This window comes from Hypanus sabinus, chromosome 20 (assembly GCF_030144855.1).
Source record: "Hypanus sabinus isolate sHypSab1 chromosome 20, sHypSab1.hap1, whole genome shotgun sequence".
Classification (NCBI taxonomy): Eukaryota; Metazoa; Chordata; class Chondrichthyes; order Myliobatiformes; family Dasyatidae; genus Hypanus; species Hypanus sabinus.
This window is the reverse complement of record NC_082725.1, coordinates 25,632,686-25,659,660: the sequence shown is the minus strand read 5'-3', so window position 1 is coordinate 25,659,660 and position 26,975 is coordinate 25,632,686.

The following is a 26,975-nucleotide window of genomic DNA, read 5'->3' as shown; positions in this document are numbered from 1 at the left end:
ACTAAGCCTAACCTCTCCATCAAACCTGCAGGTAAGGGGGTGCTATAATAGTCTGTAAAACTAACCTGTACCTTGCTGAGGCCCAGCGACAACTGTCAGACACCTCCCTTTATTTACCCCTCAGACAAGATCCTACTAACTGTTACTTTATATTGGAAGACCTAGCTGAACTATATTCAACGCCAGGCAGCATCCAGGAAAAAATGTTAACAGTTGACATTTTGGGCTGAGATCCTTCATCACAACATTCAACAACCATTCCCTTTGTCTTGTTGACATTAAGGAAAAGGTTATTTGCCTGGCACCAGGCCTCAAGCTCTTCTACCTCCTCTCAGTAGGCTGTCTCATCGTTTTTTTTTTTGATGAGCCCCACCACTGTTGTGTTATCGGTGAACTCGACAATGTAATTTCTCAGGTGTTTGGCTATGCAATCAGGTGAGGACAGGAGGGCACTCATGTTGAGGATGATGGGGAGGAAGGAGGGGTTGTGCATCCTGACTACCTGAGGTCTGTTGATTAGGAAGTCCAACACCCAGTTACACCTTGGTGTATTTAGATTTTGTTGACTAAGTTTTGTGGGACAACACTGTTGAATTGGAGTGTCAGGGTCAGGTGCATGACAGATGCTATGGCATTGTCATAGAATGTTTATGTTGGTAAGCTTATCAGTGAGTGTCCTATTTACAAGAATGGAGTTTTTAATATGTACCATTATCAGCCATTCAAAGCATTTCATGGTGATTGGTGAGAGTGCCACAGGACAGTAGTCATTTAGTTCTGAAGGTGCAGAGTTCTTTAGCACAGGGATGATGGTGGCCGACTTGAAGCATGTGGAGACAGCAGCATGGATGAGGGAAGATTTCAATACATCCACGAGCTGGTGTACTTGGCCTGGAATGCTGTCTGGCCCAGCTGCCAGTTGACTTTCTGCAGAGACCTTTTCATGACTGCAAATCAGACATACATTCAGTGGTTCATATAGGTTATGCTCCAGTAGACCACAATAGATATATCATTTCTGCTTGACACTATTTTTGGCATGCATGTAGTGAACTAGCATAAATCTCCTTTCCCACACTAATACAATAGTTAACCCATTTTAAATATTCTATCTTTAAAATAAAAAATGTGGTGGATTTTATATGTGTCTTTCAAAAGATAAATTAAAATAATGCATATAGTGGAGAAGTTTCAAACTCAATGAAAGTACGCATACGGTGTCAAATGGGAAGATTTTTGTGGATTTCCAGCTTGTGTGTTAGCATGTTCAGAATAAAACTTGCGCCTTTGGTCTTTGCTAACTTCCAGATGTAATCCACCTCTCTCAGACGTCTTGTAAATAAAATCAGCAAGTAGCCAGAAAAAAACAACCAACAACTCCATTTTGGGACTTCTCCACCTTGAAGGGCAAATATAAAATATGAACGAGGATGCCCCCAATTGCAAGTCTCGTAACATTTTTTTTTCTTGGAAATGTGTCAGTTTATCATCTCTGGGTCAAAATTCTGATCACCTTAGTTATTTATTTCCTTCAACACCAGCACATCAGGTGAAAGCAGCACATACCTACACCGGTGGAAACTCCTTACTTTACACTACCCGGGGACTACCTTTACCGCAGTGACCAAAGTGGTTCATAAAGACAGCTCACCAGTAGCTCCTTATGGCCAACTAAGAAGTGAACAATTAAACCAGATTGCCTTCTGAGAAAAAAAATCTTTAAAAATCATAATTATCCACCGACCAGAAATGCAAAATTATTGCTTTATTCCAGCCCATCGGAAGCCAATAAGCCATCAACCCCCTGTGATTTTTAAATGCAGTCAATTCTATGTCATTCTTTTTGGAATTCCCACTTCAGATTGCAGCAAATACGCTAAATAATGGTATTTATTTAATTGCCTCTTCAACTGTGCAGTGGATAGCAATCAGGATCCCTGTGAAGACAAAAATGTACAATTATTATGTTTTAAAAACTTCCAAGAAAATATGTGCACCGATGCATCTGCTACTTGTTTCTGCATATATGACAGTAAGTCTGATCAACAGCTACAGAAGCTCTATAGCACAGAGCAGGCTGCCACATATAAGTTGATTCATGCTATCTCCATCACTATCACTGCTGAGACTTTTCTAGTTGTAAATTATGATTACGGGATTGGCCTTTCCTTGCTGCTGGGAAATATGTGTGACCAATATATTTTGATTTGAGTCAAATTAACTGCTGCTCTGCTTGGATTTATCTTTTGTCTTTCACTTTGCAGTCGATTGCTCAAATGTTGCATCAGCCAATAAATGAACTCCTGTGAACACTTTTATAAGGTCTTGAATTGTTAAAGATGAAAGTTTGTCTAAATTCTTTTGGCACTGTAATTATTCAAGACAATTTGTATGGGTGCAAGTTCTTAAATCTCTTAATTAATGCATTGAGAAATTGTCAGTTAAGTGGCAGAATGTTTTCATATATGTATTTACTGTTGCCAGACCTGCAGCGTTTAACTCATGCTGAACCAACAATGTCTAAAAATCGACCGAGCTTCATTACCCAGTGTGCCAAGAGGAGCCTAGAAGCTTTAAACAGAACTGTTAAAATGAGTAGTGAGGTGAAGAACATCAGCTGTCTGTTTCCTTTCATGAACTGTGCCCTGGCTATTCATGAGGCTTAGAAATCCATAGAAGCATAATAATCATAGGTCCACCATGTACAAATTAATCTCCAAAGGTTTTGGAAATGTTAATACACAGGACATTACTGGAGTGAAAATCATTTGTCAGCATTTCTAAATGCGGGATGTTCTCCATTAAAAGTCTTCGATGTGGTAACTGTCAAAGCAGCAAGCAGAATGAACTTCCCTGAGGGGAACAGAGAGTCCTAGAGTCGTAGACTGCTACAGCATAGATTCAGGCCCTTTAGCCTTGTAGTCTTTGCTGACTTCATCTTCTGCCTACACCCAAACCTTATCCCTCCAAACCCTTCCCACCTATATACCTATCCAAATTTCTTTTAAATGGAAGAGTGAAACTCACATAGAACATAGAATAGTACAGCATAGTACAGGCCCTTCGGCCCACAATGTTGTGCCAACCCTTAAACCCTGCCTCTCGTATAACGCCCCCACCTCAGATTCCTCCATCTACCTGTCTAGTAGTCTCTTAAATTTCTCCAGTGTATCTACCTCCACCACTGACTCAGGCAGTGCATTCCATGCAGTAACCACTCTCTGATAAAAAACCTTCCTCTAATATCCCCCTTGAACTTTCCACCCTTTACCTTAAAGCCATGTCCTCTTGTATTGAGCAGTGGTGCCCTGGGGAGAGGTGCTGGCTGCCCACTCTATCTATTGTTCTTAATATCTTGTATACCTCTATCAATTCTCCTCTCATCCTCCTTCTCTCCAAAGAGTAAAGCCCTAGCTTTACCATCTACCACTTCCACTGGCAGCTCACTTTACACTCGCACTACACTCAAAGTGAAGACATTTCACCTCAGATTCCACTTAAATATTTCATCTTGCACCCTAAACTTGTAACCTCTATTTCTAGTCTCACCCAACCTGGTGGGGGAAGGCCTACTTGCAGTCAGCCTATCAAAACACATCATAATTCTGTATACCTAATTTTGAATCATCTAATTCACCTAAGCAGGACAGGGAAGGACTCATTACAAAGACACAACAGCAAGCAAAATTGAGGACGATGCAGTGTCTTGGTGGAAGTGGGCATTAGCTACTGTACCAAACAAATTATTTTTATCTCTATTGTAAAATAAGAAGAGTTCAAATCAAGCTTGTAAAGAAGAAACAGGCAGTTTTGATCCCACATGGGGGAACAGACTTTTCAGTCATTGCTCAGGTGAGTTAAGTTACAAATTAACTAAAGATGAGGTCATGTTTAAAGTTAAAGGGCAGCACATGGGGTTTGGTTGATTGCTGGCACAGATAAAATGAGATCCCTCAAGTTATTGTTGAATCAATTGCATTGGGAGGCAGACTTAAAGGACATAACTGTGAGTCCTGTAAATTTTATATTTTGAAAAGTGAACAACATTTGGTGTACTTTTAATACATTTTCAATGGTTGGTTAAATCCCATTCTTAATATTATTTGATTTTCAGCAGATCTATCAATATTATTTATATTATTTTATTCTGAGGGTCTTCAACTTCAAATGTTATCTAGTTTCTCTTTCCATGGATATTGCTTGAATTCTTCCAGTATTTTGCTTTGATTTTAGTTTCAGCTGTTAATGAGCTTTTGAGCTCATGGACTATTTGTCCCACTCTCCTCTGGGAAGAGGCTATGCAGCATCCATATCAGGATCATTAGTCTTAAAAACAGTTACTTCCCCAAGCCATCAAGCAGATCAACATCTCCGCTTATTTACCAACCGCACCACACCCTACTACCATTAGGTTATAATCTGCTGTCAGATTCGCCTTATGTACAGATACTCCAGAACCTAGCAACACTTTATGTACACATAATTGGTATATGTATACAAGCTAATATCACATATTTATGTTTATTGTGTCCTTTATGCGTATTGTGTTTTTATACAGCATCAGGTCCAGAGCAACAATCATTTCATTCTCCTTTACACTTGTGTACAGAAGAATGACAATAAACCATTTTAAATCTTGTGTCTTTTACAGGAAAACAAATAAAAACTTCAATTTCTGTAAACCTGAAGTAAAATTTTGAATAAAAAGAGAAAATGCTGAGTTTCTAGCATTTTCTTTTCATTTTAAAACTTTAAAGAAGATCTTATTTTTATTGCATTGTTTTATCCTACATTGCAAATTCAGCTTGAGCACAGAAAACAGGGGTAAAAGACAATTACCTACATCGCAGACTACCAATTGCCATTTGCTTCAATGTTGAATGAAACAGTTCTCACCTTGAAAGCAAGCAACATTTGACAAGTTAATAAAAAAGTCCAATATTGTGACAGGTTACATTCTGTTGCATAAGTTGACATTTTGAAGATTTGAAATTTAATCCCATTTGGTACTGTTACAGGAGAATATTATAGTCCTATGATGTGTAATGTGCTGGCATAAATGATATAAGACACTTTTCTATTAAAATCTACTTAATACCATCACCACAAATTACTAGTCAGTTGCAGATACATTAAATGACATGACCCTATTATCAGAAAAGGACATAATATCTCTTGGATGCAAGCAAAATATTCAAATTCAGCTTGTGAATATCATCCAACAACATTGAGAGTTGAATAAATAAGTATTTCAATCTACAACATGTTATCTATTCTTGACAAGCAATAACTTGTTTTAATTTTCTGCAATCAACATGGATTCTGGTGATATGCATGTTTTTATTAAAACTGTTGGTCATGCCCATAAAATAGAGATGGGCTTCATCATTAATGTACTGGCAATTATGTGCACAGTAACATCAACATCAATGATATCACTTATACAGTAGCTCATTGCTCAAAAAATATCTCCCCATCAAAGACCAAGTCATTGAAACCTTCTCTATCCATCCTTTGCACTACAGGGCATTGTGGCCGTAGTGCATTTATTGAATTACTTTTTGGAAATTAGGCATTGCTATCAAGGCCATTTATCTCCCATTGCTCGTGAGAAGATACTGGTGAGATGTCTTGAACCATAGTAGTCCCTCTGGGGAAGACACCCCTATGTCCTTTTTGTGGATGGAGTTCTTGCAGTGATGAAGGATTGGCAATATATTTCTAAGTCATGGCAGGGTATGACCAACAGTTGGTATTGTCCCCATATGGCTGTTACCCTTGTCCTTCTTGAAGACAGAATGTTGGACTTTAACCGTGTTGTCAGAGAAGCTTGGGAGAGAACTACAGTGCATTTTGCTTAAATGATACACACCTACAGCCTCTGCGGGCTGCTTAGACTGGTAAATGTGGTATCAATCAAGTAAGTTGCTTTGTCTTAATTAGTGTCAACCTTCCCAAGAGCTGTTAGAACTGTACTAATGCAGACAAATAGAGAGCATACCCTGGCCTTGCAGATGATAGATAGGCTTTAGGGTGTCAGGAAGTCAATCACTTGTAGGATACACAAACTCTGATGTGCCCTTGTGTTTGAGTTTCTGGTCAAAAATGATCCCCAGAAACTTGATGGTGAGGAACATGTTACTGTAGTGCCATTGGTAGAGGCAGACAGATTAGCAGCATTGAAGAAAATTCTAGGCAGGCACATGGATGATGGAAAAATGGAGGACGAGATAGGAAGGAAGAGTAAGATCAATCTTAGAGTAGGGTAAAAGGTTGGCACAGCATCATGATGTTGCAAGGACGTGGTGGTGGAATGAACCCGAGTGCTGAACACAGGCACAGAGGCCGAGTCAGGAGGCGTTGCCATCATAGTGAGCGCGTGAAGAGTTCCAAGGGAGTCTTTGTTCTAGTAGATAATTCAGGAACAAGGTTAGACTTAGAACTGATGGTCATCCATCCCATGGAATGAGGTTACTCATGCACAAGTCAACCAATGAACTGGTACCTTCTAGTTCTGCTCACAGCATTCTTATACTGCCTTGGTTAATGGGATGCAGGTGTTTGCAGTTGATGGAGCTGGGGAATGATTGGGAACAAAGCGAGGTGGTTAAGGCCTAATTCCTGAGGAAGATAGCCAGGAGCCAGAAGGGACCAAGACACATGGACTGAATGGTCTGTACTGTGCTAAGTTCTTTGTAAGTGGTTAAACTATCTTATTGGAAATAGCCATTCTTTGCACTTGTGTGGGTCAGATATTATTGCAGCCAAACGGCCCATTCCTGAGTCCTGTTCAGATGTTGCTACCTGTGATATGAACTGTTTCATTTGCAAATAAGTTTTGAATGGAGTTGAGCATTGTGTGTTCTCTATGGAGTGTTGAGTTTTCAGTTTTACAGAAAATGAAACATTGCCAAACACAACATAGTAAGTTTATAATACAAAATTAATGTTAATTCAAAGAAGAAATGCTAGGAAAATAAATAAGAAGTTTGTTTAAAAAGCCAGAGAGAGATTTGTGGAAGATAAAGGTCATTAATCACAGGCCTGGAGCTGTAAACTAGTCGGCTCTGGAGGTAATTGAAAAACTGAGTTAAATTTGAATTCTTATGAGCAGAGAAGTAATCATAACTAAATTCCAAGGCGAGCATTCACTCAGCAGCCTTCACTGTGATGTTGGGAATGCTGTGATGCCACCAGTAATGGATCTCTGGACAATAGGAACTCAGTATGTGAACTACAGGCTGACGTGGGTGGCCACAGTCACATCCTGGATGCCACTTATGCCTCAGTGCATATGTAGAAGTGCTAAATAAATTACATTTATTCTGGAAATAACAAGGAAGAACTACATTAAGTTAGGGCTGGGAGAATCTTGCTTTGAACTACGAAAACCTGGAGTCAGCAGATTGATCATTTATGGGCCAAACATTATGCAGAGTTCAAAGAAAATTTATTTTATCTAAGCAATTATATGTCACCATATTCAACCCTGAGATACATTTTTTGCAGGCATGCATGCAGACTAAATCCAAGAAACACTAGAGAATCAATGAAAGACTGCACCTAACAGGAAGGACAAACAACAAATGTGCAAAAGACAACAAAGTGTGCAAATAAAAAGTAAAAAATAATGATAATAACAATAAATAAATAAACAATGAATATCGAGAACATGAAATGAAGAGTCCTTGAAAGTGAGTCCATAGATTGTGGGAACAGTTCAGTGATAGGGCTAGTAAAATTACTCCCTCTAGTTCAAGAGCCTGATGGTTAAGGTGTAATAAATGCTCCTGAACCTGGTGGTGTGGGTCCTGAGGCTACTGTACATTCTTCCTGATAGCAGCAGCAAGAAGAGAGTATGGCTTAGATTTTGGATACTTTCATGATGGATTTTGCTTTCCAATGATAGCGCTCCATGTAAATTTGCACAATGGTGGGGAGCGTTTTAGCTATAGTGGACTGGGCTGCACCCACTACTTTTAAAATTATTAGTTTTACTGGTACTCCTCCTCAGCTCTTGGTAACTTTCAGATTAGCCAATGACCAATGTATGGAGCTCACAAACATGGGAAAATCTGCAGATGCTGGAATCCAAGCAACACACTTAAAATGCTGGAGGAAATCAGCAGCCCGGATGGGATCTATGGAAAAGACTAAAAAATTAAGGTTTCGGGCTGAGAACCTTCATCAGATTCAAATGTCGACTCTTTACTCTTTTCCATAGATGCGGCCTGGCCAGCTGAGTTTCTCCAGCATTTTGTGTGTGTTGCATGGAGCTCAGGATGGGCACTGGAGATATAATGGTTTCCGTTATCCAAAGCGGGTCCCTGAGTTTCAACATTTATAGGAGTCTCCCATTCGTCCGGCAAATCAAAAGGACAAAGAAGCTCAGGAAGTATTTCTGGGGAATTGGAACTGAGTTCTGGAAATTAACAGGAGCAGGATACCTTTTTGGGGAGATTTGGCAGTATTAGAAAGTAAACCTGGAAATTCGTTATGCTGAGTCCCTGATCAGTTTCAACACAAAAGGCAGCCCAATGGAAAAGCTTGTTTTTGGTATTTTAGGGAGAGAACATCTAACTCAATCCAGGATCTTGGGTGGAAAGTTTTGTTAAAATTCATGAGATTTCCAACACTTGGTGTGGTTCCTTTTCATAGCCCAAGAGCTAAAGGGAGAGATACACTTTCAGAACCTTTGGATATGCATGACGTTTAATCTGGGAGGGAAAGCACAGACTCTAGTTGTGACCCACATTATTTTCATGAGTCTCAAGCAGAGCTGGACAATTGCCCTCTCCAAGAAACTATAGCTGTAGCTAAGAAAATGGTAAATAAAGGTTAACTCAAAGGCTGAGGATGCTTGGATGGCATCTGCATACCTTGCCTCATTGTACCAGGCAAACGTAAGAGGATTGGTCTTGAACTAAAAATGTTAATATCTAACCCTATCCTTACAGCTATTTTGTAGAGTTAAAAGTTATCGTGAGATTTTAACTTGAGGCATACGCAAAGTAAAGAGAATCATTTCAGGTGGGTACTGATGTAAGATTAAGAATGTTTTTAGTAAGTAATAGGCCAGAGTATGTGGAGATTTGAGGAATTTAAATCTAACACTTTAAATGTTTGAAGAGAAACAGATAGGTTAGTATCACAACCAATTTTATTTCATATACATGTAACTCAAATTGATAATGAATAAAGATCCTGACCATGAGGAATGCCTTGTGAGTTAGCCTATTGGTGGTCTTGAAGAATATTCTGAGGCAGACAATGCTGCAAATTTGAAAATATTTGTTCTCAGTGCAAGATTGAATGAGCAAGTTCTGTTCAAGGTCAAACCTGAATCCCAGCTTTAAGCTACACTAAGCAGGTGCCCGTGTAGGGTACAGAACGCAGTTGAAGTAAGCTACATTTCATGGTAGCTACAAAACTGATTACTCAGTTCTCCCTAGTGAATAATTGGAGGAATTGATAATGAAGGGGCAGCTGTCCTGCTCCATATGTCTCTAAACTCAGCTATTTTAAAAAAAAAGACCACTGTATTGGTGGCTTCAATTACTCCCTTTAAAAATAATAGCTTAGGCTTCTGTAGTTTCAGCTTCTCTGAATGCAAGTGAGGGCAGATATTACATTAGAACCCCTGTAAATTTGCTGTGGAATCAGCAATTTCAAGACCATTAACTCTATTTCAAAAAACAGATAATAAGAACACTAAATCACATAATGAAAATTACTATGACTGAACATTTTATAAGTTAATATTTTGAACAGTTACCCATTTAATAAAAAAAATCAAGAAATTAGCTATTATCCTAGCTATTATATTGCTAATAAATTCATAACTCTTACATTGTACATATCTCCTCCAATATTTTTAACCATTATGTTTTTCACTGACAGTTTATAATGGAAAAAGAACACATAAACTTAGCAAATTATAATTATGCCCTCCCATTTCCATTTTCCAGCTTCAATGCTTGCAACACAGAAAAGCTCATTTGTTACAAATAAATTTGTTCTCAGTTTGCTACTCATTTTGCTACTGAACGATACAAACATGTTATAGCACCACCAAAATGCCATGCACTCTGTTTAATGAGCAGTAATGGGTAATCTAATTGTAGGTCAGAACAATTTAATGACTCAAAGAGCCATTCCTTTAATGTTCACCCAATGTATGAAGTGTAACTTGTCTTGGAGCAAATCCTCAGGCAACATTGCAACTAAGACTGACCTTTGCCAAGTTGGAGGTTCTTTAGTTCTCAAAGTTTCCAAGAAAAATGACTTATTTGCTCTTCATGTTATAGGGACGATTTTGAAATTTGGTGAAAATGTCGTCAAATATAACTTCACCTCACACTCTTCCTGACTGGGTGAAAAAGACTAACTCTCATGCAACGTCTCATGCAACTGTCAAGTAATTGTGATGTTAAACAATGACATTTCATAATCCAGAATTCTGAGGGAACGGTCGTGATGCTATTCATTCATTTTCTTCTCTGTAATCTTCAGTAACTCAACTACAGAACTTAGGCTGTGAGTAAAAGTAAATATTAAAAGTAAAAGTTGCTTCTTCAGCTCTGACATCAAATTTATTGAATGCTAGTGCAAATAGTATGCTAATATTGATTTTCTGATCCTCCATTTGGATTCAGATGAATTCAAAGTTGCCCTCATTTCGCAGATCTCTGAATCTAGTTCACATTGTTAAATGAAAACAAAATCAAATCCATCTACTCCAGGCATGTTTTTTTTTCTTGTTTGTACCGTTACTGCCCTCTTCTGGACGTTGATTTTGTTGCCTGGAGGTTCTATAGAACTGCTGTGGTCAAGGTAATGTAAAAAAAGTGTTGAACTTTTGCATCCTTTACTCTGAAATTTTCCTTGTGATCATCAAATACAGCCATTACAAGAAGGTCATTTCTGAATATGAGTCAATCTGTATGTACGTTTGTTAATGTTGTAAGTTTAAGACGTGAACAGAATCTTTCTGTCCCTATATTGCCCTCCCATGGCCATTGAGATGTAAGAAAATGATAATATAAACACTATAAAAACAAAAATGTAGAAAGTGAATGGAAAATTGAATTGTACATTTCTAACATTCTCACAGGTATTAACACTAGATGACTCTTTCATGTCTGTATTGATTCATACAGCTTTAATTAGGTTTAGCACCAACAGGTATGAAAATGAACAGAATCAAATCTTTCTTCAATTTTCATTGGCTGATATAACAGTTTTTAAAGAGAAGAGGATGCTTTTGATGTGAAAATGTGACTTTGTTCCCAGAAGGACTTGGCAGTGTCCACTTTTACCAATGCTAACATAACATAATAGATGCATTCTGCCACTGGGAAAAATGAGAGAGATGAAATCAGGTAGGTTCATGTCTTACATTGGTTCACTCTTTGCCTGCTGAAGACCAACTCAGCTGGTTATGCCTTTTAGCATTCAGCCAGTCTGATAAGAATTACTAAGTCGGTCTTAGAGATAGACATTGAGGTCACCCACCCAGAGCACATTCAATAGACAATTCAGTGTCCCTGCTGCTTGCTGCTTTGAGTGTTGTTCAGTATGAAATTAGTTCATCAGCTGAGGGTAAACACCAGGTACTTAAGTCCTCTTTTGGAAGAGGACAGCGAGGCTTTGAGAGGAAGTGCGGCGGCGGCCATTTTCAAATTGTCCAATTGCGTCTCAGATCGGAGTTCTGAGAGGCGGGACTGCGCAGGCGCGTGAAGGAGGCCTGGGAAGGAGGGAAGATATAAAAAGGACAAGACTGAATGAGGTAGTTCTCTTTTGGAAGAGGACAGCGAGGCTTTGAGAGGAAGTGCGGCGGTGGCCATTTTCAAATTGTCCAATTGCATCTCAGATCGGAGTTCTGAGAGGCAGGACTGTGCAGACGCGTGAAGGAGGCCTGGGAAGGAGGGAAGATATAAAAAGAACGCAGCCTTAAGAAGCGGGCAGCTTCGTTTGCGGGCAGTGGAGTGCGCCGGGAGCAGAGTGTAGGGCTTGGGCTCAGGGGGCTTAGGCGGAAGAGGGCACAGTAGGCTTATCTTTTAGTTCTTGTTATTTTCAGTTATTTGGGAAGTATGAGTGTGAGGGCAGCTTGTTGTTCTCGGTGTCGGATGTGGGAGGTCCTGGAGTCTCCGAGCCTCCCGGACGTCCACATCTGCGCCAGGTGCGCCGAACTGCAGCTCCTGAGGGACCGAGTTAGGGAACTGGAGCTGCAGCTCGATGACCTTCACCTGGTCAGGGAGAGTGAGGAGGTGATTGAGAGGAGTTACAGGCAGGTGGTCACTCCGGGGTCACAGGAGGCAGATAGGTGGGTCACGGTCAGGAAGGGGAAGAGGCAAGTACTACAGAGTACCCCAGTGGCTGTACCCCTTGACAATAAGTACTCATGTTTGAGTACTGTTGGGAGGGACAGCCTATCTGGTGGAAGTGACAGTGGCCGGGCCTCTGGCACAGAGGACGGCCCTGTAGCTCAGAAGGGTAGGGATAGAAGAAAGAGGACCATAGTAATAGGGGACTCGATAGTCAGGGGTTCAGACAGGCAATTCTGTGGAGGTGATCGGGAATCCCGGATGGTAATTTGCCTCCCTGGTGCCAGGGTTCGGGACGTTTCTGATCGCGTCCAAGATATCCTGAAGTGGGAGGGTGAGGAGCCAGAGGTTGTGGTACATGTAGGTACCAATGACATAGGTAGGAAAGGGGAAGAGTTCCTGAAATGAGAGTATAGGGAGTTAGGAAGGCAGTTAAGAAGGACCGCAAAGGTAGTAATCTCGGGATTACTGACTGTGCCACGCGACAGTGAGAGTAGGAATGGAATTAGGTGGAGGATAAATGCGTGGCTGTGGGATTGGAGCAGGGGGCAGGGATTCAGGTTTCTGGATCATTGGGACCTCTTCTGGGGCAGGCGTGACCTTTTCAAGAAGGACGGGTTACACTTGAATCCTGGGGGGGACCAATATCCTAGCAGGGAGGTTTGCTAGGGCTACAGGGCAGACTTTAAACTAGTAAGATGGGGGGGGCGGGAATCAATTTGAGGAAACTATGGGAGAGGAGGTTAGTTCACCAGTAGAGCAAGTAAGTAGACAGTGTGTGAGGGAGGAAAGGCAGGTGATGGAGAAGGGATGCGCTCAGCCCGAAGATGTAGGGGAGAAGAAAGAAAAGGATAATAAATATGAATGCATTGTTAGGGATGAAAAGAGAGGAGGAGGTGGAGAGTATCTTAAATGTATCTATTTTAATGCTAGGAGCATTGTAAGAAAGGTGGATGAGCTTAAAGCGTGGATTGATACCTGGAATTATGATGATGTAGCTATTAGTGAAACATGGTTGCAGGAAGAGTGTGATTGGCAACTAAATATTCCTGGATTTAGTTGCTTCAGGTGTGATAGAGTAGGAGGGGCCAGAGGAGGAGGTGTTGCATTGCTTGTCCGAGAAAATCTTATGGCGGTGCTTTGGAATGATAGATTAGAGAGCTCCTCTAGGGAGGCTATTTGGGTGGAATTGAGGAATGGGAAAGGTGTAGTAACACTGATAGGAGTGTATTATAGGCCACCTAATGGGGAGCGTGAGTTGGAAGAGCAAATGTGTAAGGAGATAGCAGATATTTGTAGTAAACACAAGGTGGTGATTGTGGGAGATTTTAATTTTCCACACGTAGACTGGGAAACTCATTCTGTAAAAGGGCTGGATGGTTTAGTGTTTGTGAAATGTGTGCAGGATAGTTTTTTGCAACAATACATAGAAGTACCGACTAGAGATGGGGCAGTGTTGGATCTCCTGTTAGGGAATGCGATAGGTCAGCTGACAGATGTATGTGTTGGGGAGCACTTCGGGTCCAGTGATCATAATAGCATTAGCTTCAATATAATTATGGAGAAGGACAGGACCTAGAGTTGAGATTTTTGATTGGAGAAAGGCTAACTTTGAGGAGATGCAAAGGGATTTAGAGAGAGTGGATTGGGTCAAGTTGTTTTATGGGAAGGATGTAATAGAGAAATGGAGGTCATTTAAGGGTGAAATTATGAGGGTACAGAATCTTTATGTCCCTGTTAGGTTGAAAGGAAAGGTTAAAGGTTTGAAAGCACCAAGGTTTTCAAGGGATATTAGAAATTTGGTTTGGAAAAAGAGGGATGTCTACAATAGATATAGGCAGCATGGAGTAAAGGAATTGCTCAAGGAATATAAAGAATGTAAAAGGAATCTTAAGAAAGAGATTAGAAAAGCTAAAAGAAGATACGAGTTTGGTTTGGCAAATAAGGTGAAAGTAAATCCGAAAGGTTTCTACAGTTATATTAAAAGCAAGAGGATAGTGAGAGATAAAATTGGCCCCTTAGAGAATCAAAGTGGTCAGCTATGTGTGGAGACGGGGGAGATGGGAGAGATTTTGAACGATTTCTTCTCTTCGGTATTCACTAAGGAGAAGGATATTGAATTGTGTAAGGTGTGGGAAACAAGAAAGGAAGTTATGGAACCTATGACAATTAAAGAGGTGGAAGTACTGGTGCTTTTAAGTAATTTAAAAGTGGATAAATCTCCGGGTCCTGACAGGATATTCCCCAGGACCTTGAGGGAAGTTTGTGTAGAAATAGCAGGAGCTCTGACGGAGATCTTTAAGATGTCATTAGAAACGGGGATTGTGCCGGAGGATTGGCGCATTGCTCAAGTTGTTCCATTGTTTAAAAAGGGTTCTAGAAGTAAGCCTAGCTATTATAGACCTGTCAGTTTGACATCAGTGGTGGGTAAATTAATGGAAAGTATTCTTAGAGTTAGTATTAATAATTATCTGGATAGACAGGATCTGATTAGGAGTAGCCAGCATGGATTTGTGCGTGGAAGGTCATGTTTGACAAACCTTATTGAATTTTTTGAAGAAGTCACGAGGAATGTTGATGAGGGTAAGGCAGTGGATGTATGGACTTCAGCAAAGCCTTTGACAAAGTTCCACATGGAAGGTTAGTTAAGAAGGTTCAGTCATTAGGTGTTAATGCTGGAGTAATAAAATGGATTCAACAGTGGCTAGATGGGAGATGCCAGAGAGTAGTGGTGGATAATTGTTTATCGGGATGGAGGCCAGTGACTAGCGGGGTGCCTCAGGGATCTGTTTTGGGCCCAATGTTGTTTGTAATATACATAAATGATCTGGATGATGGGGTGGTAAATTGGATTAGTAAGTATGCCGATGATACTAAGGTAGGAGGTGTTGTGGATAATGAGGTGGGTTTTCAAAGCTTGCAGGGAGATTTATGCCGGTTAGAAGAATGGGCTGAACGTTGGCAGATGGACTTTAATGCTGAGAAGTGTGAGGTTCTACATTTTGGCAGGAATAATCCAAATAGAACATACAGGGTAAATGGTAGGGCATTGAGGAATGCAGAGGAACAGAGAGATCTAGGAACAACAGTGCATAGTTCCCTGAAGGTGGAGTCTCATGTAGATAGGGTGGTGAAGAAGGCTTTTGGAACGCTGGCCTTTATAAATCAAAGCATTGAGTACCGAAGTTGAGATGTAATGTTAAAATTGTACAAGGCATTGGTAAGGCCAAATTTGGAATATTGTGTACAGTTCTGGTCACCGAATTATAGGAAAGATATCAATAAATTAGAAAGAGTGCAGAGACAATTTACTAGGATGTTACCTGGGTTTCAGCACTTAAGTTACAGAGAAAGGTTGAACAAGTTAGGTCTCTATTCATTGGAGCATAGAAGATTGAAGGGGGATTTGATCGAGGTATTTAAAATTTTGAGCGGTATAGATAGAGTTGACGTGAATAGGCTGTTTCCATTGAGAGTAGGGGAGATTCAAATGAGAGGACATGATTTGAGAGTTAGGGGACAGAAGTTTAAGGGAAACACGAGGGGGTATTTCTTTACTCAGAGAGTGATAGCTGTGTGGAATGAGCTTCCTGTAGAAGTAGTAGAGGCCAGTTCAGTTGTGTCATTTAAGGTAATATTGGATAGCTATATGGACAGGAAAGTAGTGGAGGGTTATGGGCTGAGTGCGGGTAGGTGGGACTAGGTGAGATTAAGAGTTCGGCACAGACGAGGAGGGCCGAGATGGCCTGTTTCCGTGCTGTGATTGTTAAATGTTATATGTTATATGTTAAGTGTAGATTTCTTAATCTTCATTGCACCTGATACCAGGGACACTTCACGGAGCTGGAGTCGAAGCAGAGGACTTGAAAGGTTTCTTACTTCCGTTTCAAATTTCACATGTACATCAAAACACGTAGTGAAAAACATCATAGCGGCATCTGTATTAGCAACCAACACACCCAAGGATATACTGAGGGCAGCCCTCAAATGTCGTCACTATGCTTAGCAGAACAACACCGAACACAACAAGCAAAACACAACAAAAGCAAAACCAAGCCTCATTCCTCCCTGCTACACATGCTTATACACAATCCTCTAACCCTGGTACAAGCCACCAGCTCCAGTCTTCAGTGACAATGTACTGGGCCTGTAGACACCAGGCTTCAACCTCTCCAGCAGACTCACCTTTGAGAGCTGAGGCCCAAGGATTAGATGAAGTCCTCTGACTTTACATCAGTGACAGTTGATTACAGCCTGCTAGGACTACATTTATACTTATCAAAGAGTTATACTTTCTCAGTAGTAGTCAATGAGAGAAGGCAGGAAGCTTTGCCTTTGCCATCTTAAGAAAGAACCTACTTGATACTATGAACTACTTCAGGTCAGTCCCATCACAACACATATAATTGTAAGCCCTCCCCACTCCCATTTTAACCAAGAAAACAATGCAGTACTGCCTTTCGCAAAATTTCCCATTTCCATCATTATTCTAGAAAGTTCTGTTAGTTATGCAGTGCAGATATAAGACATTATCCTTGGTGATCACCTTAAGTCCATTAAGTATTAGGATCAGGATTATTATCATCAGCATGTGATGTGAGATTTGTTAAATTCGTAGCAGTAGTTCAGTGCAATACATAATATCGAAGAAAAAATATAATAATAATAATAATAAATAAATCTTATTCAGTATACTTTATACAGTGTACATACATCAAATAGATTAAAAATATTACAAAAGCCAGAAACACTTTTTTTAAATGAGGTAGTTCCAAGGGTTTAATGTCCATCTAGGAGTCGGATGGCAGAGGGAAAGAAGCTGTTCCTGAATCACTGAGTGTGTGCCTTCAGGCTTCTGTACCTCCTACCTGATGGTAACAGTGAGGAAAGGGCATGCTCTCAACGCTGAAGGTCCTTAATAAAGGATGCTGCCTTTCTGAGACATCACTCCTTGAAGATGTCCTGGGTACTTTGTAGGCTAGTAGCCAAGATGGAATTGACTAAACTTACAACTCTCCGCAGCTTCTTTCGGTCCTGCGCAATAGCCCGTCCAAATCAGTCAGTGATGCAGCCTGTCAGAATGCTCTCCACAGCACATTGAGTGTATTTGTTGACATACCAAATCTCTACAAATTGCAGCTAAAATATAGCCGCTGTCTTGGCTTCTTTATAACTGCATCGATATGTTGGGACCAAGTTAGATCCTCAGAGATCTTGACACCCAAGAACTTGAAGGTGCTCACTCGCTCCACTTCTGATCCCTCTGAGGATTGGGATGTGTTCCTTCATCTTCCCAATTACTTAATTGCATCTCCAAATTCTGACTCCCTGTGAATTTCCCTCTGTGACAGTAAAACTAACTAATATTAGTTGATAAACTCGGCTTTTTTGCTAAGGTTAAATATAGGCATGAGACTCGGCTCATTCCAATCTTTTGGCATCTTACTAATATTTACTGAATTTCTAAATATCATAATTAGCACCTTTACTGCTCTTTCACATAACTCCATCCAGTTTCCAGAATGCAGATTGTCCAAACAGTATTCTTGGAGGAAACTCATCCAGTAACTTGGAGAACATTCAGCAGTCAAACTTAGTCTGCATCTTTTAAAGAGGAAATGAGGTTTGGCAGAGCAGATATAAGCTATCATACATAAAGAGAATGAGGCCCAGAAAATTGAAGAACACTTGAAAATGGGAGAGAATGGGTTTCTACATTATACTGGAGAAAATGAGAAACTGTGATTGATAAGACTTTGATGAGAATGGGTAGTTACAAAGACTGTGGCATGATGTTGAGCAATTGGCTGCTTCCTTTATTACTACACTGCGCGTGCTTAAGGCTATACCATATTAAAGAGGAAATACACAGTATTATTTCAAAGGCAATGTACTAACCCAACAAAAAAAAACAGAGGAAACAGTAATATGAGTGGCACACCCAGATGTGCTCTACAGAATTCCTTCAAGGCTAGAGGAGTAGTCAGTTCCAAGAGACAACTTCTAAGAATCACTATGCAGTGACCCATGAAATTCTTTGATGTTACATGAGGGGACAGGGTCAATCATTTTATCTTGAAATGGCATATCCTGCCTGATCTGTATTTAAATATTTCAGTAATATTTGGGTATTATTGTAAATATATTTGATTAAGCATTCTTTGTTTAAATAATGTATTATGGGTTATATGAAAAAGTATGCAAATTGCATATGTCATGGTGCTACCATGAGATATGTGCATGCATCGCTAAAAGTAAAAATGAAACTAAACATGCACAATTTATCTCTCAGCTCTGTGTTTTTCTTTTAATTATTTTTAAGTTTTTGAATTACAAAACATAACAGTGGCGAAATTGTATTTTTTAAAACAAACCCAAGGCAGCTACCTATCTGTAGAGAGAAATGAGTGAGTGAAAAAACAGTGCAGCATGTGTTTCTTCAGAAAAGAGAGAATGAAGACTGTCTGGTTAAAAGAAATTAGGAAACATACAAATATATAGGTTCATAAACAGTTAGCACTATGTTATAATAACAATAATAATAAATAGCAGAAATGCCTGGCTATATCAGAAAAATAGACATGTTTGATTGCACAATGGATAACTGGCTCATGTATACTGAGCAAATTGAGCAGTACTTTGAAACAAGTGAAATAGCCAATGAGAAGTGAGTACCAGTTTTGCTGATTGCATTGGGTTTAAAGGCATACAATTTGCTTAGAAGTTTGATTTGCTGAAACCATACCAGCTGGAATGAGTTTTGCTGATATTGTGAAAGTAATGCAGGAACATTTAGAACCAATACAATTGTTGATTGCAAAATGTTTTAGGTTTCATAAGTGAAATAAAAAGGAATGGGAGATCATTTCAGTGTAAGTAGCTAAATTGTCTAAGCATTGTCAGTTTGGTAATGGGTTTAATTATAAATTGTGAGATCATATAGTTTGTAGAACCTTAGAAGAAAACATTCAAAAATGTCTCCTAACTGAAGCACAATTTACTACATTTAAAGGAACAGTTGTATTTGCTGTGTAAGTGGAAACAGCAGACAGAAACACAACTGAGTTGTACTTGGGAATGAAAATGAATGTGAACAAAATTGCAACATCTAAATAGAATCCAGCCTGGCTGAACAAATTGTGTTACCATTGTGGCAGGAGCTCACATACGCTAGATCAATGCAGATTTAAAGGTGAAACTTGTAGAAAATGCAACAAAATAGGACACATACAAAGAACATGTTGCAAAGACAAAAATAAATGGACTGAACAGGGAAAAGAAAAAAACAATATGCTAAATGGGAGTTTCAGAAAAATCACTAACCTACATTTGATAATAAGGAGAGTGACACAGGACTGGGTGTCCTTGAGATTTAACATGCTGTTACAATGATTACCTTTTAGTAAAAATGATCAGTTAGGCACAGAGAGAATCTGTATTTACTGACAAGTGCCTTTATCATCTTAACTAAGTAGTACATAAATTTACACAACCGAATACCTGTGCACACCTACTAAGATAAAGGTAACATTAACTTATTGAATTCATACACTCTTCATACAGGCATTCATCTTCTCTGTTTTACAAAACCATCATCTTCTACCTTTTACATGATTTCAGCTTTCCGTGTTATAAGCTGATAGATATTAAGCTATACCATTATCAGCATGCTAAACTAATCAAAAACTAATATTACATTAACATGGATATTTGATCCCCAATTCAAAACTTATCCCAAGAGTCTAAGTCACTCAATATTTCATTTGCCTTATCAGTGTGTGTCTTAACTACGTATGTCTAGCCCATTAATTGATTATCTCCCTTGTCTCCTCCATAACTTGTCTATTGTCTAGTGAGGAATTAGTGACAACTCAGTGACAACGTGGTCCCTCAAATATCAGTCTGTATCATTGTGTTGGATTATGAGGTTCTCCTTCATCACTATGTCTACTGCTGGCTGAAGCAAAATTTGTCCTCCAGTAGTAAAATCTAAACTCATGCTCCGCATGGTAATATTGTGACTTTCCAAAGTGAATTGTTTGCATCCTTTGCTATAACTCATGAATGCCGTTGTTATATGTCTGTCCCACCAATCCATAGTGCATAAAATATTGATTATTCACAGGCAAAATAGACAAAGAATAATTTTCATATGTACTGAAATCCCAATTCATAAGTTTCAGCCTTGTCATTTCTTCCGGGCAAGACCAGTGGTCTCCATTTTGATGGCATCTTGATAAATTTATCCCTTTCCTGGTACCATTCATAACAATAGAATGTGTTGGTGGGTTACTTAAGGATATCCAAGTCTTCTCATAATATTTGCCCACATTGTCAACCCTTTACAAAGAGTAAGTTAACTTCTTTCTATGTTGGGGAATGTGGAACACTGCACCAACATAAAACCTTCATTTACCATCATCACAGTTACACAGTACTCTATTGCTTAGTGTAAGACTTTTAATGTGACATTGGCTTAACTTTTCTCCAACCTGTTCTTTTAGTTGCTCATCTGTTTCCTAATTCAGAAAAAGATGCACATCAAGTTTTAATAAATCTGTGCCAATCATGGCAAGCAACCAACTAGCATATGTAAAACAGACCTCAGTTTTATGTGGTTCCTTAGAAGTGAGGTCTATGGTGTCAATAATCAGATTTGGTGTATCTCGAAAGGGCTTCAGAAACTTAAGTGCATCCAAAGTTACCAGCTCAACTCATTTGATTAATCTATATTTGATCCCAATAATTTTCTCTAATAATATCTCATATTTTCTGTAGGAAGAACTTAATCTGGGTCTCTAATTCTGCTACACCTAGGGTGTTGGCCAGTGATACTCCTGATACATACTAGCCTGCATAACCAATTCCAATAGTTCACTCTTCCTTCAATTTTGAAGGGGGTTAAACTCAGACCTGCTTAGTTATCTTTTTAGAAGATGAGTAAATAATTGTTTTGTTGGAGGCAAGCACCATTCAGGCTCCACTATTTCAGTTAGATTAAAAATTCCCTGCACACACTAGTACCCTGGTACCAACGTGACAAATTCTCCCAGATCTTCTAACACTAATGCCACCCTCTTTGTATTATACCGGGTCTCACTACATTTAAGTTTTGGTGTAGTTTCAGTTATTTGGAGGTAGTGGGGTGGTGATTTTTTTAATAGTTTTGAAAATACTGAAGAGGCCTGGGCCCTAACAAAAACTCATACCTGTGTCTTCCCCTTTCTATTTTCCCAGTGTGCTGTGTCCTCTTATAGAGAGTTTATAATGATTGAAGCATTATTGAAGCATTTGGAAAACTGCTTGGTGTATCCACCCCAGATGATATACCTCTTGTGTGAATCACTGCTACACTCAATATTCACATGAATGTAATCCCACAGAACTGTAATCCTAGCATAGCCATCATTAACTGAAGGTTGCTCAATAATTTGATTTTAAGACTGACTTATGATTATTCCCTCTGGGATACTGGATAATGTCACCTCTTGAATCTTTCTTGATCATGTTCATCCTCTACGTATATCCTTACTCAGATCCCGTCTCACCATCCTGTACCGCCGAGCAGCTATCTACAAAAAAAAAGGGGTTTGTCCTTTGTTTCTGTCTTTGTTCGTGGGTATTGCTTTCTCATCTCCTTCCACCTCCCCCTTATTATTTTGATACAAATGATCCCTAGGGATCATAGGCTATCAAATTCTGATGCACATGCTGTTCTCCAGTAAATGAAAATTATCTGCAAGGAACTTTGATCCCCATTACAACAATATCCCAACACTGCAGTTCCAGGGCTGACTGATTAAGGCATTTTAATTCTTACATCCATGAGCAACTTGATAAATGTGTGCTTTCATTGGTAATTTACATGATAGGTTCAATCGGTTCAATTTAATGTTAGAGAAATGTATACAATATACCTCCTGAAATTCTTCTTCTTTGCAAACATCCATGAAAACAGAGGAGTGCCCCAAAGAATGAATGACAGTTAAATGTTAGAATTCCAAACATAGAGGGTATTCATAGATAGTGCACAAATGCAGTGTGATGTTCCATTTTCCTCAGGAAGCATTTACATAATTCATCCATTGGATCCCTGCTGTCATTACCAGTAATAGTCAGTATCGCATTCTTTAGTCCTCATTTGATTCCTTAAGATTGTTATAGCCAGGGGTGGTAATGGGGCAAGCTCCCAGTGGCATGCACCTCAAATAGCCTCTGACAAGCAAGTCTAGCTCCTGGCCTTCACATGTGTCTTAGCTATTAAGCCTGGCAGAAACATTTCTACTGAGAGGAGAAGGGGTAAAGTCAGGTTACATGAACCTTGAAACCAGTTGCTTCAGGCAGATGGGGCTCATCAGCTGTGATTGGCAGCTCATCCAAGAGAAGGAAAACTCTGATCTCAAACCTTTGTTGTATTATGGCTATCCCCACCCATGGGGACGGCTTCAGCAGTAAATTCTGAGGGAAAAATCTGGAGCTAGTGTCCCTAAGGCAGTCCTACATTCAGTTCAATGCTGACTGGCAACTCCTGCGATGCTGCTGGTGCCAAACTGGATCAGTCTCTGCTGTTATCAGAATCAGGTTTATTATCATCGGCATGTGACATGAAATTTGCTGACTTGGCAGCTGCAGTTCAATTCAATACATAATCTAGCAGAGAGAATTGAAAAAAATAAAAAAACATTATAAATAAACAAGTAAATTACATACATTGAATAGGTTATTTAAAAATGTGCAAAAACAAAAATATTGTATATTAATAAAAGTGAGATAGTGTCTGATAAAGTCCATTTAGGAATCAGATGGCAGAGGGGAAGAAGCTGTTCCTGAATCACAGAGTATGGGCCTTCAGGCTTCTGTATCTCCTACCTGATAGTAACAGTATGAAAGTACATGCCCTGGGTGCTGGAGGTCTTTAATAATGGATGCTGTCTTTCTGAGACACCGCTCCCTGAAGATGTCCTGGATAGTTTATAGGCTAGTACCCAAGATGGAGCTGACCTGATTTACAGCCTTCTGCAGCTTCTTTCAGTCCTGTGCTGTAGCCTCTCCATATCAGACAGTGATGCAGCCTGTCAGAATGCTCTCCATGATGCAACTATAGAAGATTTTGAGTATATTTGTTGACATGCCAAATCGCTTCCATCTCCTAATAAAGTGTAGCCGCTGTCTTGCCTTCTTTATGACTACAGCAATATGCCAGGACCAGATTAGATCCTCAGAGATCTTGATACCTGGGGAGGAGGACCTTGCTACATGGGTAACAACTTGCTCTCCATATCATACTGCCCAGGTTTGCATATTTATATAGCTAGGATGCACCATTCATGGTCAACTTTGACTGACAGAGGCCTCAAAATTGCTCATTTGCTCCCCCATGATCTCTGTGCTTCTGGCAGACTTGAGTATATGTTTAGATGCAAGGACATTGCAATTAATCTCCTTTCCTCAGCATCATCCAGACTATGTATTGCTCTCTGATAACTAATTGCATGGAACAGTTCCCTCAGATTATCCCTGGGCATATTTGTCCCAATATCCTTGGCAACATCCCTCATCTGCTGAACCCCAAATGGGATCATGTATGTTATTTTCTGGGTTTGATTTCCTGTCCTGGCTCCTCTGTCTCTGACAGTAACTCGGGAGCCCAGTTGTGATAACAGTAGCACCACCCTTTTTTTAGTCATACATCATGGAGGGTCCTTGGGATGAGGTTCCTCATCATAACCATATCTGGTAACTTAGCTGCTAAATCACTCCAATCCATATCTTCATATTCACCCTCCTCCCTTCTTTCGGATCCAGAAGGCTATATTTTTCCTCTCTGGGCAGCAAGTTGGTCCCGAAGCTTTTGTATCTGTTTTAAACACTTTGTATTGAGTTGTTTTTCTTTTCATGTGCTGTATTGAGGTAGTGTTCTTGGATTCAATGACTATTCAAAAATCGGATGGCAAATAGGAAGAAGCTGGTTCTGAATCACGAAGTGTGTGTGCTTTCATGTTTCTGTTCCTTTTTCCTGGTGATAGCAATGATAACAAGGGAAGACCTGGGTAATGAGGGTCTTTAATGATGGATGCCACCTCTTTGAGGCATCGCTACATGAAGATGTCCTTGATACCACAGAGGCTAGTATCCAAGATGAACGTAACTAAGCTTACAGCTCTCTGCAGCTTATTTTGATTCTGTGTAGTTGCAACCCCCCCACCGCCCATACTAGATTGTGATGTAGCCAGTTAAAATGCTGTCCATGGTACATCCATAGAAATTTACAAGTGTCTTCTTTTCTCAAATTCCCATGAAATACATCCACTGTTATGCCTCCTTTGTAGTTGCATCGATACGTAAGGCCCCTGAAAGATCCTCAGAGATATTGACATCCAGGAACTTGAAGCTGCTCACTCTTTCCACTGCTGATCCCTCTGTGAGGACTGGTGTGAGTTCCCTCATCTTAGCCTTTCTGAGTTCCACAAGCATTTCTTTGACCTTACTGATGTCAAGTACAAGATGTAGCACCACTTAGTTAGCTGTGCCTAGCCACACAATTATGGATGTAGAGAGAATAGAGCAGAGTGCTAAACACACATCCCTGAAGTGTGGCAATGTTGATTGTCAACGAGGAGGAGATGTTATATCCAATCAAAACAGATTGTGTTCTTCGAGTTAGGAAGTCGAAGGTCCAGTTGCCAAGGGAGGTACCGAGGCCTAGGTTCTGGAACTTTTCGATCAGAACTGTAGAAATGATGGTGTTAAATGCTGAGCTGTAATCAATAAACAGCATCCTGATATAAGTATTTTTATTGTCCAGATGTTCAAAGGACGTATGAAGAATCAATGCAATTTCATCTATCGTGGCAATAGGCAAATTCCAGCGGCTCCGGGTCCTTGCAGAGACAGCAATTAATTCTAGCCATAATCACCCTCTCTAAGCACTTCATCAGTGTAGATGTGACTGTTGCTAGATGATGGTCATTAAGGCAGATCACACTGCTCTTCTTTGACACTGGTATAATTGTTGCCTTTTTGAAGTAGGTGGGAACTTCCCATTGTAACAATGAGAAATTGAAAATGTCTTTGAACACCCCCTTCACTTGCTTGGCCTCTTAGGTACTCAACAGCACCATCTTGGGCACTGGCCTCTACAGTATCCAAGACATCTTCAAGGAGCAGTGCCTCAGAAAGGCAATGTCCATTATTAAGGACCCCCCTCATCCAGGGCATGCCCATTTCTCATTGTTACCATCAGGTAGGAGATACAAAAGCCTGAAGGCACACACTTAATAATCAAGAACAGCTTCTTCTCCTCTGTTGCACAATTCCTAAATGGACATGGAACACATGAACACTACCTCATTTTTAAAATATTATTTGTGTTTTTGCACTATTTTTAATCTATTCATTACACAATACCTAATTACTGTCATTAAATTAATTCATTTACATTTCCTTTCTATATTATAATGGATTGCATTGCACTGTTGCTGCTAATTTAACAAATCTCACAAGTCACACTGGTGACAATAAAACTAATTCTGATTCTGATTCTTTTAACTTATTTTTATGCTTTGGAGTTATAAAAATCAACACATTATATGTTCCTCACGATCTTCAACCATTGTTTGATTCACCACATTCCCATCATTTGACCGATCAATATATCCAGTTGAACCATTGTGTATTCTACTGCAAATTCACTCATTTACCATAAATGATAAGAGTCACACCTGTGTCTCATAACTTGCACTCCATTGTCAGCTGTACAACTGTAGGCAGGGACACTGCCTAAAGTCAGCATGAGGAACCTGGTATCACACTTCCTCCTCTTTTCCATTCAAAGGAATTCTAAAGTCAATGGCAGAAGGAGCTAACTGGCAGTGGACAAATGCAACTGTTCTCTTCTCCTCTGGGGATCATGATGCTCATCATCATGTAGTCTGTGCCAACAGCAGGGATGAGAACACTGAAAAGTTCAAATTCTCTTCATAACTAGTACCATGTATCTTTCTTTTTATATTCTGAGTGGAGAATATGTGGAATTCTTTGTCACAAGCAGCTATGGAGGCCAAGTATTTATCTATATTTAAGGCAGAGGTTGACAGATTTGAGATTGGTCAGTGTATGAAGGTATAAGGGGAGAAGGCAAGAGATTGGTGCTGAGAGGAAAATTGGATCAGTCATGATGAAATGGCAGAGCAGACTCGATGGCCAAATGGCCTAATTCTGCTCCTATATCTTATGGCCTTATGTTCTTCTCATTCCCACATGAATTTGATGCAAATCTTGCCTGTGGTTTAACCATGCTCCTCAAGTCAAGTCAAGTCACTTTTATTATCATTTCAACCATAACTGCTGGTACAGTACATAGTAAAAATGAGACGTTTTTCAGGACCATGGTGTTACATGACACAGTACAAAAACTAGACTGAACAACGTAAAAAAACAACACAGAAAAAAATTCACACTAGACTACAGACCTACCCAGGACTGCATAAAGTGCACAAAGCAGTGCAGGCATTACACTAAATAATAAACAAGACAATTGGGCAGTAAGGTGTCAGTCCAGGCTCTGGGAATTAAAGAGTCTCATAGTTTGGGGGAAGAAACTGCTACACAGTCTGGTCATGAGACCCCGAACGCTTCGGAGCCTTTTCC